Genomic DNA, 21,290 nt, shown 5'->3' with positions numbered 1-21,290 from the left:
GTTTGGGCCCACGTTTTAGTTTCTGGTCTGAAATGATGGGCGGGTCCACAATTTGTCGGTAAGAAATGGAAGGCGCACCCATCGTTTCTATTTGGGCTGTCAATGGATCGGGTCTGGACCGGATCAATAAGGATCGATCAGACCATTATCATATTGTGTTTTTTTTATTAGATCTCAATATCAAGTCCAAGTCCAATCCAATTTGTTTTCGTTGTTATTCTTTTATCAAATGGTGGTAGTTGCAAAATTTCTGTGGGCATTTTTGAAATAACTAAAAAAAAAATTGAATATAAAATAATAAATAAATAAATAAATACAGAATTCGAAGATCATCCCATGGTTTGAACCTTGGGACAACGTATCTCCAACCTTGGTGAAGACTAATACTCAACAATGGAGGATGCATTGAGAAAGAGAGAGAGTGAGAGAGAGAGAGAATGGTTTGGATCAGACCCACAATCCATTTGGATCTGGATCAGCGTTTGGGTTTTGATATAAGATCAATTCTGGATCAACCATGTCCTTATCCGATAGGGACCAATCCAATAGTACATGAAGAAATATATATTTTTGTTTTGTTTAGGAGTCATGCTACTCACACCCAACACACAAACGCTTTCGGTGCTCATTTACTCATTTCACCAACCTATTTTTTCATAATATTCTTTACGTCCACTTACAAAATTTTTTAAAAGTCACTGAGCGAACTTCGCTAGGTTTAAAATCGAATTTGTTTTAGTTGTGAAAATATAAAACAATAAAAATAACACAATCACATAAAACACAAGGATTTACGTGGTTCGGCTGTGTGCCTATGTCCATAGACTAGATTAAGAATAATCACTAATTTTTTAAAGTTTTATAGCCCTTCAGATCTCCATTTATACCCCTGCAACTTTGCATAGCGCAATAGAATACAAGACATTTACCCAACATTAGTTGATTAGGTAGGTATCTGCTGAACAATACAAAATCAACTCGGTATGTATTAGTAAACCAAACACAAAGATTTACACAAGAAAGTTCTATTCGATAGCTATCTACTGAACATTCAGAACAAATTCAATAAGTACCTATCGAACAAAATATTCTCATGTAAATCTTCAATTTGGTATGCCAGTGCTAAATCTTTGTGTATAAGATCGGTAGGTATGTACTGAACCTTACAATAATGATTCGGCATTGTTATAACAAATTGGAGATTTCACATACAAGTTTTCTCATATGAATGACTTGGACTTGATTGATTTTTTAGGTGTTAAGATAATTAAAAAGAAATGTAAGATCGAAGAAAGAGAAGACCCTAGTTGAAACTTGAAACACTCGTTGAAACTTAAATTCTTCATTCAACTTTTCTAAATGCAAAGAAGAAGAAAAAGAGAGAGAGAGAGAGAGAGAGAGAGAGAGAGAGAGAGAGAGAGAGAGAGAGAGAGAGAGAGTAGAAGAAGAAGAAGACGAAGAGAATGGATAGAGAAGATGTTTGGTGCATAGCGTAACACGATAAGGGTAAAGTCTAATTTCCATTTTTTTTTAAAGATTCCTCCTAAGTGGGCACCAAAAGCATATATGGTGGGCGCCAATGATACGACTCTGTTTAAATATACAAAACTTATTTGGACCTTTTATATCTAATCGGGTCTAATCTGACCTAGATCCAATCCATTGATTGTTGGATTGTATTTGGAACCTAATATTGAGCTTTGCTAAAACTTGATCCGACAAGGGTCCGAATAGATTCTTAGAATATTTGAGGATTTGATCAAATCCGTTTCGTATTGTTCCCAAATCGATTCCGAATTTCCGATCCTATTTTGACCCGATCCATTGACAACCCTAATACATGAGTTTTGGGGGATAAAGAACTAAATTGGGGGCAGTTTGCCAATGGTCTATGGACTAATACCAGTTTATGGGCCACTTCTTAGATTTATCACAGCGTAGACATATTCAAAATTTAACAAATTCCCTTTCTTTCTATCAACTTATGGGCCCTGGGCCACCAAATGCAGGCCCAGTAAGTTCTGGCCATACTTTAAGTCCAAAACAGGACTGCCTGGTCCATTAACATCCCTGGGTTGTATTGTGTTTTGGGTTTTAAGATGTTGGATTATTGTGCTCTTCATTGAACTACCAGTTGATTTGGGTGTCAAAGTGAAATTTGCAAGTACACCTTCGGATCCCATACCCCCACCCCCCTAAAAAAAAAAAAAAAAAAAAAATTCTAGAAATGAAGATCACTCAATAGAGAGTAGAGATGATAATGGTAACCTCGAAACATGATTCTACATGCATGTATTGTTAAATTCTCATACATGTATCATTTTGATGGCATAACGACCGAGGCATTTTCTGCCAAATAAAAATGTGCCTTTGATCCCTCAATCTGAATTCAGCCAAAGTCTTTGCCTTCTTCTTATTCTTCCTACTTAGACTTAAACCTCTGTGGAGATTACAATGAAGTGGAAGAGAAGTTAAACAAATCTAAAAGAGTCATTAAAAAATCATGAGCTAAACAATAAAATAATTTTAATTACAATTACAACTCTCTTCCTCTATAACACACAATACCATTTTGTTTTCTTCTATTTGTCTCAGCTTTAATCTTGTAGTTTTTGTAGTCATGATCTTATTGTTTAACAAGGAAAAGAGGCGATGATCACAAACCCGATGGCCAATAAGTACGGTCTTGTGGTTACTTATGTCCCACATTAGCTTTGAAATTACTTACAAATCTTCCATTTAAATACCCATAATCAATATTCCAAGCACACCAACATACACTTAGATAGAATCTGGATTCATGTCTAAGCTCTTACTGCTTTTGCTTCTGTGCTTTTTCTTGCTTGAATGTTTTGTTCTGAATTGCTATGGCCATGTAGATAACAAGAAGGTAAAATGGGTATTATCGTATATTTCATTTTTTGTACATGGTTGATTCTTAATTTAATTACTACTATTACTAAGTATTTCTAAGTTAGATGGTTACCTGTATAGATCCATATCATGTACATGGGAGATCTTCCCAAAGGAGATGCATCACTCACATCAATGCACCACTCGATGCTAGCAAATGTTCTGGGAAGGTTAATACTTCAATCATCACATGCACCATTGCATCTACTACTACCATCACCATCTCCACTACCATTACTACTTCTACAATAACAAAGCTTATCCCAAAGATTTGAAGTTGGCTAAACAAATCCGATTCCTTCCATCTACTATGTCCAAAGCCAAGTATTCTGTTATCAAGAGTGAGTTCATATTTGTTTTCACTGTCTCTGTTTAAGTTCTTTTAGGATCTTAAACTTGAATATTTCTTCCGTCTGGAGCTGCAATCAACTTTTGTTGAACATTCCCAAACAATCTTAGCTCTATTAGTTTATTGCCTATCGGAGTTACTCCTACATCTTCTTGAACGTGTTCGTTTATTATTTATCAACCTCATCAAATGATTTAAAATTTTAAACCATGGTTTATATATGAATCTTAAGAGAGAAAAATGATCTTCCCCTTTAACAAATTTCTAAAACAATAAAACTTCTCCTAATGCAGTGGTCCATCTGTGAAAGAGTCATTAATCTATAGTTATGGAAGGAGTTTTAATGGATTTGTAGCTAGACTTTCGGACGAAGAAGTTACAAGACTTACGGGTGATAATAATACATGTAGTAAAAAATAATAAAGAAGATTCATATTGTTTATCTATATGTTTGTTTGAGAGCTAAAACTATAAAATTTGAATATCAGAGATGGAAGGAGTAGTTTCAGTGTTTCCTAACACTGCCCTGAAACTTCACACTACAAGATCATGGGATTTCATGGGTTTCACACAATCTCAACGTTGGAGGTTCTTACAAAGGCGATGTCATTATCGGAATGTTAGACACAGGTGAACATATGAACACTTGTAATTAAGGCAACTGTTTTTTTTTAAATCTCAATTTTAGTATATTTTCTTAAATAATTAAAGCTGTGTTTGCATTTCTATGATTCACAGGAATCTGGCCAGAGACCGAGAGCTTCAGTGATGAAGGATTCGGTCCTCCTCCGAAAAAATGGAATGCGTCATGCCAAACAGCAAATAATTTCACATGCAACAAGTGAACTTTCTTTCTTCACATCTATATAATAAAACACGACGATGGATCCCACCACTACCTACAATTTAGTTTTGTGGGGGTAAACATCTCATCCAATTACGGTAGAGTGGGGTCCACACTACCTTCCTTTCTTTATCACCCCTTCAACTTTATTATCTTTTCTCCTCCCCCTCCCCCTTTATCAATAGTATCCCTTCAATTTCTCTATCCTTTTTCAATGATACATATTCTACCTTAATTATATTTTCTCTTTTACCCTTTTAATTCCAAAGAGGATGCCTGCATCCTTTTACCCAATTTCTTAATAATACCTCTCCAAGTTTATTATTTTTTTGATTTTACACCACTTAACCCCAAAGAGGATGTCCATGCCATAGCCATGCACGGGCGAACTCTAGTATATAACTATAATCAGTTTGACTGGCATTCCTCTATATAACTTAATGAAATTATTGGATATGCAGCAAGATTATCGGACCTCGATTCTACAATATTGACAGAAAGTACGGCAAATCAGACATCAAGTCTCCGAGGGACTCAGAGGAACATGGAAGTCATACTTCTTCCAATGCAGCAGGACGAGCTGTGGTTGGGGCAAGCTACTATGGATTAGCCGAAGGTGTTGCAAGGGGAGTGGTGCCTAAAGCATGAATTGCGGTGTACAAGGTGTGTTGGTTCAATGGTTGCTTCAATGCAGATATCTTGGCCGCTTTTGATGATGCAATATCAGATGGTGTCGACATTTTACCCGTTTCCCTTGGAGCTTTAGGAGCATATGAATACTTTAGAGATTCAATAGCAATTGGGTCCGTCCATGCCATGAGAAATGGGATACTAACCTCTAATTCTGCTGGAAATGCTGGACCGTACCCGCAAACTGTCTCTAACTACTCACCTTGGTCTCTAACCGTCGCTGCTGGCACCATCGATAGAAAGTTTTTTTCCCAAGTGATTCTTGGGGATGGACAAATTTTAATTGTGAGTACTTTATCATTTTTTTTTATTATTTTTCTTAGGATTTTAATTTAAGACTTATATTTCTTCCCATAATGAAGGGCAATTCCATTAAAAGCTTTGATCTCAACAGAACTTCGTTCCCGTTGATATGGGGAGGAGACGCTGTGAACTCATCCGTCGGTTCTAATTCTCTTATTTCAAGTTCTTGTTATCCTGGGTCTCTCAATTCAATCAAAGTAGATGGAAAGATAGTCTTTCGTGATAGCTTTTGAGATACTTCAGCTGATTTTGATGGCCAACGGTGTAGGTGCTATAATGAGTGATCGGTTCTTGTTCTCCGATTTGGCCTTCTCTTACCCCATTCCCGCGACTATTATCAGTGTTGAAGATGGTACGAAGATATTGAACTACATCAAAACTGATGAGTAATAAACTCACAAACTCATGTTCTTCTCATAGTTAGTAAGATAGCTTGTAATACACATTCTTGTAAGGAAACTAATTCCTGCTCAGAAACCCAATTGCAACTATTCTAGTTGGTGAGACTTTGAAAGATGCCATGGCTCTTACTGTGGTCTCCTTCTCATCTAGAGGGCCCGATCCGATCAGTCCGGATGTTCTCAAGGTACGTAAACTGTAATTTGTATGTTATTGAAAATTTTAGAATTATTTGTCTACTAACATTGTTCACCGATTCCTCTAACAAACAAACGAAACTCATCAATGAACAACAATCAGCCTGATCTAACTGCCCCCTGTGTAGACATCATTGCTGCATGGTCACCCATTGTTCCTCCTTCAGTCTATTTCTTCGACTCGAGGAGTGTAAAAAACTACAACATAATCTCTGGCACATCCATATCGTGTCCTCATGCGACAGGTGTAACAGCCTACGTCAAGGCCATTCACCCACCATCAAGTCTGCCCTCATGACTTCAGGTGAATTTAACGTAAACAGATGTTGAGTATGTTAATCAACTAACCACTCCAAAAGACCGATCTGTTGGAGAAGATACATATAAGAGGATCACGGAGCTTAATTGGGGTATGAAACACCCAAGAGTGGAGGAAAATATAATCAACAAAGTACAAAAATGGCAAATCACTAAATTACACCCCTTATTAAATCGTTTCATGTTAAGCTTATCGACTTACTACTTTTTTCTCAATTTATTTGCAAGCCTCAAACATGGATCCAAGGAAGAACGAGGATGCAGAATTCGCATATGGATCCGGTCACATCAACCCCAATAGCAGAATTCACATGGGGTCGATTTGTCTGAGGCAGATTATGTAGACTTCCTATGTAAAGAGGGCTACAACACCACCACACTAAGACTTGTCACAGGCAACTCCAGCGCTTGTTCCTGTTGGGCTTTGTGGAGCCTAGTTATATTTTGATCCGGTTGACGACCCGACCCGACCCGAATAATGTTTGCGTGGTATTTTGATGGGATATTTTCTGAGGCTTAATCCATGGAGTGGAGGCTTGGGCCCGTTTTGTAACCCATTGTGTATCTTGTGCGCAGTATATAGAAGCCGTTTTTGGTGATTAGGGTTTTTTAAGATTTTGGTTGTCGTCTTTGAGACTGGAGCCGCACTTTGTAATTCTTCTTGAAATAGTGAAATCTCTACAACTCCGTGGACGTAGGCAAATTGCCGAACCACGTAAATACTGTCTTGTGCGTGTGATTGTTTTCTTTTTCAACGTGTGTGTTTTTCTCTATTTCTTGTTTCTCACAGGTTGGGAATTTCGGGTTGAATTCCTTACAGTTCAACACTAAGCTTGGCAAAACATGGGATCTTAACTGCCCCTTCATTTGCGCTTTCCATAGAGGATGGTCAGCATATCATGGGCACCTTCACTAGGACAGTTACCTTAGTGTCAAGGTCGAACGATCTGTTCTAAAATTCTCGTACATTGGAGAGAAGAAATCATTCAAGGTGAAGGTTTCTGGACCTAAGATAGACCAGGAACCCATTATCTCTGGTGCCATATTGTGGAAGGATGGAGTACATGTTGTGAGGAGCCCACTTGTCGTTTATACAGTCCTCCCTCCCATATCCTCCTCTTCCCCCTTCTCATCCTCCTCATTCCGGTTGAAGAAGAAATCTCATTTGTTCCATGGTTCCTCCATGTATCACAGGAATTTTTTCCTCGAAGGGAACTAAATTCTGCCCAACTTGTCGAAACAAATGTATTTTCCTAGTCATGATCGAGGAATTCTATAAATTTTTTTTTTGATAAATAGCATTTCATTAATAACAACACTAGGCCAGTCGAGGTGACCAACCTAGCAAAACCTTACAGATATGACACTACTCACTAGAAATACATCGAATCCCATCCCAATTGAAGATAAAATCTTCAAAGAAGATCCCCCTAAATTCCTTATAGACTTTGGACCAATAAAAGATAAGACTCAAGATGGACATAATTATTGCCGTACAATCTTCTTGTTTTCCCTAAAAAATACGCCTATTTCTCTCAATCCACACCCCCCAACAAATTGCGAATGGTGTAATGCTCCATAACAACCTCATCTCTCCACCAAACTAGAAACCAATTGACGACCAACACGTGAAGAGGTCCTTTACTGTTTTCGATAGATAAGTTATTACTCCAAATAGCTTAAAGAAGTGAGCCCAAACACCATGCGCAAATTTACAATGTAGAAGTAGGTGGTCCGATGATTCGCCATTATCCATACAAAGCACACAATAACTTGCCCCACACATCCCACGCCGCATCAAAAAGTCCATTGTTTAAATCCTTCTTAAAGACGCCGTCCATGTGAAAAAGGCAACTTTACTTGGCACTTTTGGCCCCCAAATTGAGACGTGTGGAAAGGAAACATCTCCATTATAGCACAGAGAATGATAAAATGAGCGAACTGAGAATCTTCCATCCTTGCTACCCATCCATACTCTCACATCTTCTCTACCCGTATGTAAAATGATACGTGAAGTGCCATCAACTAATCTACCAACTTCTTCAAGTTCCATTCATCGAGTCCTCTCCTAAACCCAAAATCCCATGCCCATTCTCCACCCATAAGACGTCGGATTGATGTGATTGGACACCCTTTTTTTGAGGATATAGAATACAAATGTGGAAATACCTCCATAAGGGGTCGGTTGCCACACCAAATATTTTCCCAAAATCTTACCCGGTTGCCTTGGCCCACTTTGAATTTTTTTTCTCATTTTGAATAAGGGGAAGACCTTCATGATGCCTTTCCACATCCCGCAATCATGGGGCTGCCTAGTTGGTCCGCTTTCCCAACCTGTCTGACTCGATCCGTATTTGCTTTCTACAACTTGTCTCCACAAATTATTCCCATCGGTCCCAAACTTCCAAAGCCATTTCCCCTTCAAAGCCATGCTCATCTCCCTGAGTCTCCTAATACTGAGGCCGCCTTGCTTCTTGGATGAACACACCTGTTTCCAATTCATTAAATGGTGCTTCCTACTCCCCTTTCTGTCATGCCATAAAAAATTACGAAACAACTTATCTATCCTTGTTTCCACACTTCGGGGCAAAGAGAGTAAAGAGAGAAAATAGACTGGAATACTAGACAATACACTGTTTATGCTGTCTGCTTTAATATAGTAATAAAATTGGGAAAAAAAAAAAATGAGTGCCTAGACTCACCCAAGCCTAGCTTACTGGACAATGTAGATACTTGAATCTGTGGTTTGTTTATACATGGATTGAGTTTCTAGAATTGAGACTTTACGTGTTTCTTATGTCGTTAACATTAGTCATGGATACCAAAAACAGAGTATTTAAAATACTGCAAGTCAAGTCCAACCCAACTTGGAAGTGATTGGATAATCAAAGGAGGACATATAGGGACTAAAAATTACACATCATAGACTAAAACCCAAACCCAACCCAACTTGCATGCATGGCTATGTAGTTACCAAAGAGTAATCCTTAATAAAACCACATGAACTCCCTTCACTTCTATGTGGTACTAAAGATTTAGCACAGAATAATTACAAAATTAAACAAAACCAAACACATTGAGATCAAATTATATAGAATAAGAATGAACCCAAAGATTGATAAGGAGGGATCAATAACCCATTAAAAGTGGCTCCCACTAGACCCTACTCATCATGTGAAACTCATATTTTTGTTGAAGATTTTATAAATCTCCAACAAAATAAAAGTCTTTAACAATACATAAATATGGGAAATGTTCAGCAACAAACATTTTGGCAAAACATTTTTCAAAACATGGGTTAGAGGCTTTAGAATGGGCTGATTTTTGGTGAGGATGATCTCTACGGTGAGGAGATCATCATCACCAAAATTCAGCCCATTCCAAAACTTCTAACCCCCATCAAAAATGGTTTACAAAAATGGACAGTCCACGATTTTTCAACTTGTAAACATGGGCTAAAAAGTTTTGGAATGAGCTGATTTTTGGTGAGATGATCTCCTCACCGTAGAGATCATCCTCACCAAAATCAGCCCATTCCAAAACTTCTAACCCATGTTTTTGAAAATTTTTGCCCAAATGTTGTTGCTCAACGGGACCCCATAAAATATATATGTATATTGTGTGTTTTTACTAGTGTCTTTGTCGATAACGTTTGCATATTAGTTGCGAAAGACTTTCAACTTTGTTTAGATTGCTCCAAACTTACAAGAAAAAGAGAGAGTTAAGTTTGAAATGATTAAGAACCATCCAAAGCCCTTTTTCTTTGTTCTTTTCTTCATTTTTTTTTCCGAAGTCCTAACCTCCCTCTGCAGAGGCTACAAAGAAGAGGAAGAGAGATTTAACAAATCTTTTTATAAAGATCCATGCAAAAAAACATGAGTTAAACAATAACATAATGTCAAAACAAAAAAAAAAACAAAAACTTCCAGATTAAAACTAAGACAAAAGAAGGAAACAAAATGGTACTATGATGATCACAAACACCGCAGCCAACAAGGACTTTGGCCTTGTGGTTAGTTATGTTGTCCCACATAAGCAGACATACCATATTACACAACCAGCCTCCTTTATTTGAGTTGGGACTTAGCGACATGCAATGTAGTGTAATAGAAGACTTGGCATTGGGCAGAGTGGAACAGAGGAACATGATTCATTTAGCCGACCCCAAATCTTTAGGGTGTTATGGTGAATGTTGGATACTTCTTTCCGTATTTCTAATTCAGAAGGTTATTTATGTAGGTCTATGTTGTGTATATGGGAGATCTACTGAAAGATGTATCAGTTGCATCCATGCACAACGCGATGCTAGTTGATGCTTTGGGAAGGTAAATTACTACTTCAACCCCAATAGCAGTACTTGTACTACTAATACTGCTAGTTGTGATAGAGATAAGTTGATAAACTGAATCACAATACTACAGTAGTCATTATCCCCAAGATCATTTTATTTCAAGGGCCTTCACACAAGGCAATTAGTTGTGATAGAGATAAGGTCCTTCTTAATTTAGATAGCTATTACTGATTTCTCTCATTTTCTTGATTATTAGCATGAAGTAAACCTAGACCAAGAAGATTGGGGAGCAATGTTGGATTACATGTTTGATCACCTCAAATCTTTTGAGATCCATAATGTTGAAGGAGGTCAGAATGAACTTGAAACTCTTGAATTTATAGTCAAGACTGCAGTTGTCTTGAAGAACATAACTATCAAAGTAGGTAAGCAGCTATCGAAATCAATGGACGATGCAAAGGTGTTGGAGGCTGCTTTTGCTAAGAAGCTACAATTGCTATCCCTTGATTTATCAAGTGTTGAAGTATTATTTATCATATAAAGTAACTTTATCCCTTGATTTCGTTCTATTTTTTTGAGCTTATGAAATAGGGCTTAGGGACTAAAGCTTCTATTTTTTCTTTTTTCATGGTTTTTTCCCCTCATGGTACATGTAGTAGGATCTAAGGGCTTAAAGCTTTGTTTTCTTTTTCGTGGATTTTTTTCCCTAATGGGAAAGCAATTTAACTTACATTTTGAACAATGTCGTGTTTCTTGATTGTTTTCTTGTTTGATACAAAGGTGAAGTCCCAAAAAAAAAGGAAGAAAAATATTGTGAAATTCTCATTTAATTTCAACATCAGTAGACATTAGTTACCCCTTTCGATTAACGTATTACGAGTACATGTAATAGAACTAAAAAGTTATATCTAGATTGAGGTATTTGTAGAAAGAGTATAGTGAGAAACCTAGCACTTCAAACCCCTAAGCTAATTCGCTATGAAGTGTAAGACCAATGAGGCTTAAACTCATTATCTGAAATTATATTTGATCAGAAACAAGGCTTTATTATTATATTATTTATATCGCAGGTTTCCCAACACCCTTCTGGGATGGGACTAGTCCCTACTATCGCACAGCCGACCCCACAATTTTACAAATTAACCTAATAATCACAGCAAATTTAAATATTTTTCAATTGCATATTCCTTAGTTGTCATTTTTTTAATTCAAGCCTTACAATTGAAGCAGCAATCGGCCTTCATAGCACATGACCCAATCACGTTTATTAATGGTAGTGCTGACTTGATGAGAATAATCTACATAAGACCCATCAAGACTTAGTAATAGAATTATAAAATTAATCTGCGTTATAGGAATTTGAAGACTCAAGTATAGATGCACGTCACGTTTCAGTTTCAAAAGAAAGAAAATTGACCATTCGGGATACCTTAGGCTCCAATTGAGGCAAGAGAGAAAACAAACATAAGATTAAATAGAGAAGAAAACTAAAGGACATGTTCAGATTGTGTCACGTAGCACAATTAGATTCTTCCACGAGTTTGTTAGAACCAACACATAAAATAGTAAAGTGTGCTTTTGGTCACAAGATTTCTTGTCACAGTGCTCACAAACCCTCTAGCGCCTGCCACGTCAAGCCTAATGAGGGTGATTTTGAAATTTGGGGATGGCATTCAATACATGCGGGCTCATGTGATTGGTGGATCCCGGATTCTTGTGAGCAAAATATTTTTCAAAAACGATCACATTAAAAATTGTACATCACAAACTAAAAGCCCACATGAAAACCCACAGCCCATGACCCAAACTCAACCCAATTTGACATGCATGCGCATTATGCATATTGTTACAATAGTCTTTGGAGTATTACACCTTACCCATTGAAAGAAGAGCAATCCTTAGTAAACCATATAAGCTCCCTTCATTTATTCCATATTGGACTAAAGATTTAGCACAAAATAATAAATAATAGATTAAAATTTCAAACAAAAATATATTTATTAAGATAAAATTATATAGAACTAGAAAATGATATTAGTTAAATGGTGATTTTGAAATTAACATAGTAAAAATAATATTTTCGTAATTTTAAAAACTTATCAATGTGATTTTAGGGATGTGGGATTGAAAAACGTCTGTCTTTGACCAAAATGACCTTGATTATATTAAGTTTAAACATTAAGCTGGGGGCATTTATGTCAATTCAAATTTTGATGACCACTTCTACTCTGCCTTCTCTCATTATAACAGTAAAGACAAGAATGAACCCAAAGATTGATGAGATGGGATCAATAACCCATTCAAAAGTGGCTCCCACTAGACACTACTCATCATGTGAAACCCATATTTTTGTTTAAGATTTTACAAATATCCAACAAAATTTAAGTCTTTAGCAATATGTATGTATGTATGTATATTGTGTTTTAATGGTGTGTCTTTGTCGATAACGTTTGCATATTAGTTGTCAAAGGCTTTCAACTTTGTTTGATTGCTGAAAACTCACAAGAAATAATAGTTAAGTTGGAAATGATTGAGAACCATCCAAAGCCCTCTTTCTTTGTTCCTTTCTTCTTCTTTTTCTCCAAAGGCCAAACCTACTGAGGCTACAAAGAAGAGGAAGAGAGATTAATCAATTTTCTTTTTAAAAGAGCCATGCAAAAATCATGAGTTAAACAATAACATAATGACAATAAAAATTACAAGATTAAAACTAAGACAAAGAGAAGAAAACAAAATGGTACTGTGTGTTTAACAAGGAAAAGAGGCGATGATCATGAACACCACAGCCAATGAGGACTTCGGCCTTGTGGTTAGTTGTGTTGTCCCACATAAGATGAGATACTACATTACTACTCACAAAGCTTCCATTTAAATACCCATAATATTAAATATTACAAGCACACCAACATACACATATTGGTAGAATATGGACTCATGTCTAAGACTTGCCTGCTTTTTCTTCTGTGCCCTTTCTTGCTTGAATGTATTCTTCTAAATTGCCATGGCCATGCAGTTGACAAGAAGGTAATTGGGCACCCATTAATTTTTTCCCTCAATTATATCATTTTTCGTGAATGTTCGATACATGTTAGTGTGTGGAGGATTTTTTTACATCAGCTGCCAACCGGATGCAACCTGCTTCCTTTATTGGGGCTTAGGACTTGCAATGTAGTGTAACAGAAGACTTGGCTTTGGACAAAGTGGAATGGAGAAATTAATAAGGCATTGGTGTTGTTGTTGTTGTTGTTGTTTGTGTTCGATACTATTTTCAGTATTTCTAATTCAGAAGGGTATTTGTGTAGGTCTATGTTGTATATATGTGAGATCTACCAAAAGATGTATCGGTTGCATCCATGCACAACACGATGCTAGTGGATGTTTTGGGAAGTTTAACTACTATTTCAACCCCAATAGCACTATTTGAATTACTAAATGTCATATATATATATAGCAAGGAAAAATAGAGAAAATTCACTTGGTTTGTCATACATGTTTGGCTAACTAATTAAAACTATTGCTAACTAATTAAAACTATTACATTTAAAATGCAGATATGGAGGGAGTAGTTTCAGTCCTTCCTAACACTGCCTTGAATCTTCACACTACAAGATCTTGGGATTTCATGGGTTTCACACAGTCTCATGTAGGAGGGTCATATGAAGGAGATGTCATTATCGGAATGTTTGATACAGGTAAACATATATGAACACTTCTCAATTTCATACTATATATGTTTTTTTAAATAATTACCGTTGTGCATTTCTATTACTCACAGGAATCTGGCCAGAGTCCGAGAGCTTCAAGGATGAAGGATTCGGCCCCCCTTCAACAAAATGGAATGGGGCATGTCAGACAGATAATAACTTCACATGCAACAAGTGATTTCTCTCACTCCCTCTATCCGCGGTGCAATGTTGCAATGTGAATCAAAGAGAGGATATGATCAACGTCAATATCCAAGAAAAAGAACTGAAATCCACCGGAAAATAGAGAACTCTTAAGAAATTTTATTGAATTAAAGATGTCTCTGTATTGGAGTTAGCATATTATTTATAGAAAAAGAGTCCTATTCTTAGTAAAACATGAAAATAGACAAAGCAAGGTAAGATCAACGATGGGTGCTTCTGACTTTTATAACTAAAGTTATTAACAAAACAAAACTTTCCTAAAATAACAAACTTGTCTTAAAAAGGGATAAACGAAGGAATTGGGCCTAAAAGTGAAAAGTCCACGGCAAAGATATGATCCTGAAGATCTCAATGATTCCATTCAAGAATGGGTCCTGTCATGATTTCTAGTAGTGCATTTAGGCTTTCTGTTGATTGGACTTTAGGCGATCCAAGCTCCATGAAATCTTCTTCCACTTGTTCAACATTAATCTTCACACACGCACATTAATAATCAATTTGATGTTTATAATATGAAATTGTTGGATTTGCAGTAAGATTATCGGAGCCCGATTCTACAACATTGACCAAATTTATGACAGTTTGAACTTCAAGTCTCCAAGGGACTCAAGGGGACATGGAAGTCATACTGCCTTGAATGTAGCAGGACAAGTTGTGGGAGGGGCAAGCTACTATGGACTAGCAGAAGGCATTGCAAGGGGTGCTGTTCCAAAAGCTCGGATTGCTGTGTACAAAGTTTGTTGGTGGTATGGATGCTTCGTTGCCGATATCTTGGCTGCTTTTGATGATGCAATAGCAGATGGTGTCGACATTTTATCAATTTCCCTCGGAACTAATGAGGCGAACAAATACTTTTGAGATCCAATTGCAATTGGTTCATTCCATGCCATGAAGAATGGGATATTAACTTCTAAATCGGCTGGAAATTCCGGGCCATACCCAAAGAACGTCTCTAACTACTCACCTTGGTCTCTAACCGTCGCAGCTAGCATCATCGATTGAAAGTTTCTATCCCAAGTTGTTCTTGGCAATGGAAAAGTTTTAATTGTGAGTCATTTTATTTATTTATTTATGTTAATTTATACAACTTGATCTCTATTAATACCATTATTTCTTAATATCAAGGGAAAATCCATAAATAACTTTGATCTCAATGGAACTTCATTTCCCTTGATATGGGTAGGAGATGCTGTTAATTTCTCTGCGGGTTCTAATTCTCATATTTCAAGTCTATGCCTTCCTGGGTCTCTTAATCCAATCAAAGCCGAGGGAAAGATAATCCTATGTGATAACTTTGGGGATACTTCGGCAATTTTGATGACAAATGTGTTAGGTACCATAATAAGTGATACATTGTACTCGGAGTTTGCATTCTCGTACCCCGTACCAGCAGCCGTTATCAATAATGAAGACGGTACAAAGATATTGGACTACATCAAATCTACTGAGTAATATTAATTAGCTCACTAACTCATTTCTTCGCCAAGTAAGTTATTGGGCTACTGATGCTCATTCTAATAAGGAAACTTATATGTTCCTCAGAACTCCAATCGCAACGATTCTAGTCAGTCAGACGTTGAAAGATGCCATGGCTCCTACTGTGATCTCGTTCTCATCTAGAGGGCCTAATCCGATTACTCCAGACATTCTCAAGGTACTATATATTATCAATGTGTGTCGATTATTTGGATTATCTCTCTACTAATATTGTTTGGAAATTCATGTGTCTTTCTGAACTCTTCGATGAACAACAATCAGCCTGACATAACTGCACCAGGTGTAGAAATCATTGCTGTGTGCAACCCCTTCGGTATATTGGTTAGACAAAAGGAGTGTCAACTACAACATAATCTCTGGCACATCCATGTCAGGCCCTCATGTCACTGGTGCAGCAGCCTATATCAAGGCTTTCCACCCAACATGGTCTCCCTCTGCTATCAAGTCTTCCCTAATGACTACGGGTGAATCAACATAAACAAACACATTTTTTTTTCCAATAATCACAAAAAGGAAAAATCACTAACATATTAAACTTCATTCTCACTTTACCATCTAGCATCAATCATGGACCCAAGGAAGAATGAAGACGCAGAATTCGCCTACGGATCGGGTCACATCAACCCAATGAAAGCTGTGGACCCTGGACTAGTATTTGATGCATCCGAGCCGGATTATGTGGACTTCCTATGCAAACAGGGCTACAACACCACAACACTAAGACTCGTCACGGGTGACTACAGCGTTTGTTCTAGTACTAAGCTTGGCAAAGCATGGGATCTTAACTACCGTTCATTTGCTCTCTCTCCATAGAGGATGGGCAACGTATCATCGGTACCTTCACTTGGACAGTTACCAATGTGGGCTCTTCAAACTCCACCTATTACTCCAGCGTATACGTGCCGTCTACTCTTAGTGTCAAGGTAGAACCATCAGTTTTGACATTCTCATATGTTGGAGAAAAGAAATCGTTCAAGGTAAAGGTGTTTGGACCAAATATAGAACAAGAACCTATTATCTCTGGTGCAATATTATGGAAGGATGGGATCCATGTTGTGAGGAGTCCACTCGTTGTTTACACGGTCCTCCTCCCTCTCCTCCTCCCCCCCCCCCCCCCCCCCCCCCCCCCTCAATATCAATGAAGGAACCTCATTTTATCGATGGTTTCTCTATGTATCACAGAAATGGCATCCTCAGAGGCAACTAAATCCTACCAAAACAGGCCAAGGTTGATGCACTTGGCTTAGTTATTGTAGGCCTTTTATAATGGTTTCCATTGCTTGTATTGCCTACTTTTACATATTAATGAACTTTGAATCATGCTGACAAGATGCTTATAGAAGAAAAATGGTGTTCTTGGACTCATTTAAGCCGAGTTTTGTTCTTAAAGGGCAATGTGTATGCCTGGGTCCATTATATAATATATTTGGATTGGGTTCCACGTGTTCAATTTAGTGTATTCCTATTGACCCCTAGTAATTTAGGTACCTTAGGACTCCAACAGATCAAACTATGTACTAGAAGGTCGTAAAGAGTTGGGTAGCGATACGGCCTATATACTCGAATTAGAAATGATCCTGAATTTGTGATGTATATATGCACATTAGTTAGATAAGCAAGTTTTTGGTATATATATATAAAATCTTATTCTACAACAACTACAACAAATCCTTACCACAAAACTTTGGGGTTGGCTAAATGTATAAAGTTCCTCAATTACACTCCGTCCACATTCAAGTCTTCTGATATCAAGAGTGAGATCATATTATCATTCATTGTCTCCATCCAAGTTCTTTTCTCGCTCTTTTAGGACCTTCAACTTGAATATTTCTTTTAACTAGGCTGTAATTTACTTTTGTTGAACATGCCAAAACCATCTCATCCAACAATCTCTTTGTTTATTGCCTATTGGAGCTACACCTACATATACCTGAACCACCCCAATCCATGGTGTTGTGAGATGTCTAGTATTCCTAAGTTGGGCTTGTGTTCTTTGTGTGATTGTTTTCGTTTATATTTTGCTGCCGCATAGCAGATGGGCTTGATCTACGCTGATAAGGATTCCAATATGATCATGTAACTTAATTACAACCATTTCAGAAAGTGCCAGCATAGTAAGTTGGTAAAGGATTTGAGTGATAAAGAAAATTGACCAAGTTGACTCAACTTGCGCAGTAAGTTGTGTCTACTTTTCAGCTTTTAAAAGGCTGTTCAATATTAGTGTTCTGAAGTGGGGATGGAGGACAAAATATTTCATATTTAATGCCATCTAATCTTCTTGATCAAATGATAGCAATCAACGTCACGAGGTTGTATGACCCCAGGAAATAAGAGCTAAACTTTCGACACCATTACCAACTAGGTGGTGTTGGTGTATTGGTTATGTTCTTATGAAAGGTTTTGGAACATAGAAGACAATATCTTCTAGGGTGTATTGGTTATCTTCTTATCAAACTTTTTTATTTGTTATGTTTCTATGAATTGGGTCCTCATGCATGTGAACTAGACCTTACGAGGACGTTAGATTTCAACTTTCTCGTAATTGGGTATGGTAGTGATGTAGAACGAGCTGCGAAAGATTATATAGAGCAAGAGAACAAAATAGGAAGGGCCGAAAGGCTAAACCCACACCTTAGCTTCAAATGGGCAGAACTTTGTGACTAATTAAATCAAGATGACTATTGTTATACCAATTTGGAAAGCTTATGACAAGAAAAATGTCATAGGCATTGGGCACGTTTTACGATTGTGAAAAGGCCATTTCAAGAGTCAAAACACACATTTTGGGTTACACTTTCTATTTTTAGAAATTTTTTAGTCGAATTAAATTTTTTACTATTCTTGAAAAGTTCATTATTATGGGTAAGTTTTAGAAGTCTGAAATTTGTTAATTAAAGGAATCATGATAGATGTTTTTCTTCATTTAGATTATCAGTATAGATTCAATTTGTTTTAGATAATTACTCTTTCTTATAAGTGGATTCAAGGTTGTCTTTTGGGATAGAAGACAGTGATCTTTTTTCATGCATTCTTCACCATGGGAACTTTTTGAATCAGTTCTACTTAAGGAAGAATTTAAAAGAAAAATAAAATAAATCCACTACTCAAAAGTTTGTTTCATTGAGTTGACTCAACATGTCATAAGTAAAATATGAATATTGATAGAGTCAGTAATCCGGGTTTCTAGAAGACTTGGAAGAACTTACTCGTTGACTTTGTTTGACTCATTGACAAACTATAAGGATTGACAAAATATAATACTTTATTTTCCTTGTAACCAAGACGGAGTCCACAAAGTATCTGTACAAGTTTATCCAAATTACAAGGCCGGTCATCCCTCATCAATGAAACAAGCCATAGCAGGGACTTATACAAGTTTATACAACAAAAAATACTAACAGTAAGAACCAAAAAAAAAAAAAAACACATCAAGCAACAACAACAACAACAATACTGTTGTGTTGATTAACAAACAGAGAAGAAAAAAACAAGAGATCAAAGTAATATAGATAAAGAACCAATAATCTAAGTGTTTGAAGAGGTCCCCAGCAATGGATTTCCACTGTTTATAGAGATACCCATCGAAGAATTTTCTATGTTTTAGTGTACAGTCATGGCGATGATTTCAAACTACATGCAACTAAGGACGGCTTAAATCAAGATGACTATTGTTATACCAATTTGGAAAGCTTATGACAAGAAAAATGTCATAGGCATTGGGCACGTTTTACGATTGTGAAAAGGCCATTCAAGAGTCAAACACACATTTTGGGTTACACTTTCTATTTTTAGAAATTTTTAGTCGAATTAAATTTTTTTACTATTCTTGAAAAGTTCATTATTATGGGTAAGTTTTAGAAGTCTGAAATTTGTTAATTAAAGGAATCATGATAGATGTTTTCTTCATTTAGATTATCAGTATAGATTCAATTTTTTTAGATAATTACTCTTTCTATAAGTGGATTCAAGGTTGTCTTTTGGGATAGAAGACAGTGATCTTTTTTCATGCATTCTTCACCATGGGAACTTTTGAATCAGTTCTACTAAGGAAGAATTTAAAAGAAAAATAAAATAAATCCACTACTCAAAAGTTTGTTTCATTGAGTGACTCAACATGTCATAAGTAAAATATGAATATTGATAGAGTCAGTAATCCGGGTTTCTAGAAGACTTGGAAGAACTTACTCGTTGACTTTGTTTAACTCATTGACAAACTATAAGGATTGACAAAAATATAATACTTTATTTCCTTGTAACCAAGACGGAGTCCACAAAGTATCTGTACAAGTTTATCCAAATTACAAGGCCGGTCATCCCTCATCAATGAAACAAGCCATAGCAGGGACTTATACAAGTTTATACAACAAAATAGCTACAACAGTAAGACCAAAAAAAAAAAAAAAAAACACATCAAGCAACAACAACAACAACAATACTGTTGTTGACTTAACAAACAGAGAAGAAAAAACAAGAGATCAAAGTAATATAGATAGAAGAACCAATAATCTAAGTGTTTGAAGAGGTCCCCAGCAATGGATTTCCACTGTTTATAGAGATACCCATCGAAGAATTTTCTATGTTTTAGTGTACAGTCATGGCGATGATCACAACTACATGCAACTAAGGACGGCCTTGTGTCACTTAATGTACAAAACACATCCAAGTTTTTTTTTGTTTTTTTCAAAACTCCTCAACTATAAAACATTAGATATCTCTTGCTAGGAAATCAACCTATAATTTTTAACACTAACACAGGATCTGGACTCTATGGCCAGACCTAGGATACTCTCTCTTCTCTACCCATTCTTACTTGTAGCTTTTGTACTTAATTGCAATTGTCATGGAAAGAAGGTAACATGTTTTTTTTTTTCCTTCTAGTGTAAGTGGTGATCCCATGGTGGTGATGTTAATGGGTACCCAATTACCTGATGTATCCAGACCTGATTAGTGGATTTCCGGTCTACCGTTATGGATCTACCCAATCATATTTTTTTTCAGTTCGGTTTTGGGTAGCCATCTTACGGACCCATTAAGAATCGGGGTCTCCTTTGGGTACCCGACATGGGTAAACAAATAAGTGGTGGATTTGTTGGAGAACTATCATGTTCCTCATACAATCAATTCGGATGGCAGCACATGTACATTGAGTGTACCTCATAATAAGTAGATATATACAGAAAAAAACTAAAAACTGTATGTCATTGGGCATTTGTAGCGTCGGTTCTGTTTTCAAGGATCTCGTAACCGAAACTAGATCTGTTATTTTATTTAGGTTCCGGTTCTGGGTATATGTGGAACCAAACTTAACCAACCTGTCGACACCTCTAGGTGACACTATAAAGTCCATGTTTCATACCATCTGAGAATGTTGTTTGGTTTAGACATTTCAGATTCGGCTGAGAAGAAAACATTGACTCCGAAAAATTAAATGTTGAGAATGCCTCAGTTCTCATTAGAGACAGTCTCAATTTTTCTCTAACCGTGACATTGCCTCAAGGCAAGATTTTAAGCCGTGATATTAAGTACTACTAATATCTATATTTCTAAATGAGGTGAGCCTATGTAGGTTCATGTTGTATAC

At 36.7% G+C, this 21,290-nt stretch overlaps 2 pseudogenes across 1 annotated transcript; both read left to right on the top strand.

Annotated features, from left to right (window-relative positions):
* Window positions 1-2,800: 2,800 nt before the first annotated feature.
* LOC147393590 (cucumisin-like) lies at window positions 2,801-7,232 on the top strand (annotated as a pseudogene).
* Window positions 7,233-13,825: 6,593 nt separating this feature from the next.
* LOC147393589 (cucumisin-like) lies at window positions 13,826-16,851 on the top strand (annotated as a pseudogene). Its single transcript, XR_015181953.1, has 7 exons — window positions 13,826-13,996; window positions 14,080-14,182; window positions 14,746-15,259; window positions 15,338-15,660; window positions 15,755-15,866; window positions 15,971-16,173; window positions 16,269-16,851. The product of XR_015181953.1 is annotated as a cucumisin-like (transcript).
* The last annotated feature ends 4,439 nt before the right edge of the window (window positions 16,852-21,290 follow it).

This window comes from Akebia trifoliata, chromosome 10, assembly GCF_017979445.1.
Source record: "Akebia trifoliata isolate Shusen 1 chromosome 10, ASM1797944v1, whole genome shotgun sequence".
Lineage (NCBI taxonomy): Eukaryota > Viridiplantae > Streptophyta > Magnoliopsida > Ranunculales > Lardizabalaceae > Akebia > Akebia trifoliata.
The sequence above is the reverse complement of the archived record's forward strand: the minus strand, read 5'-3'. Positions and strand labels throughout refer to the sequence as shown.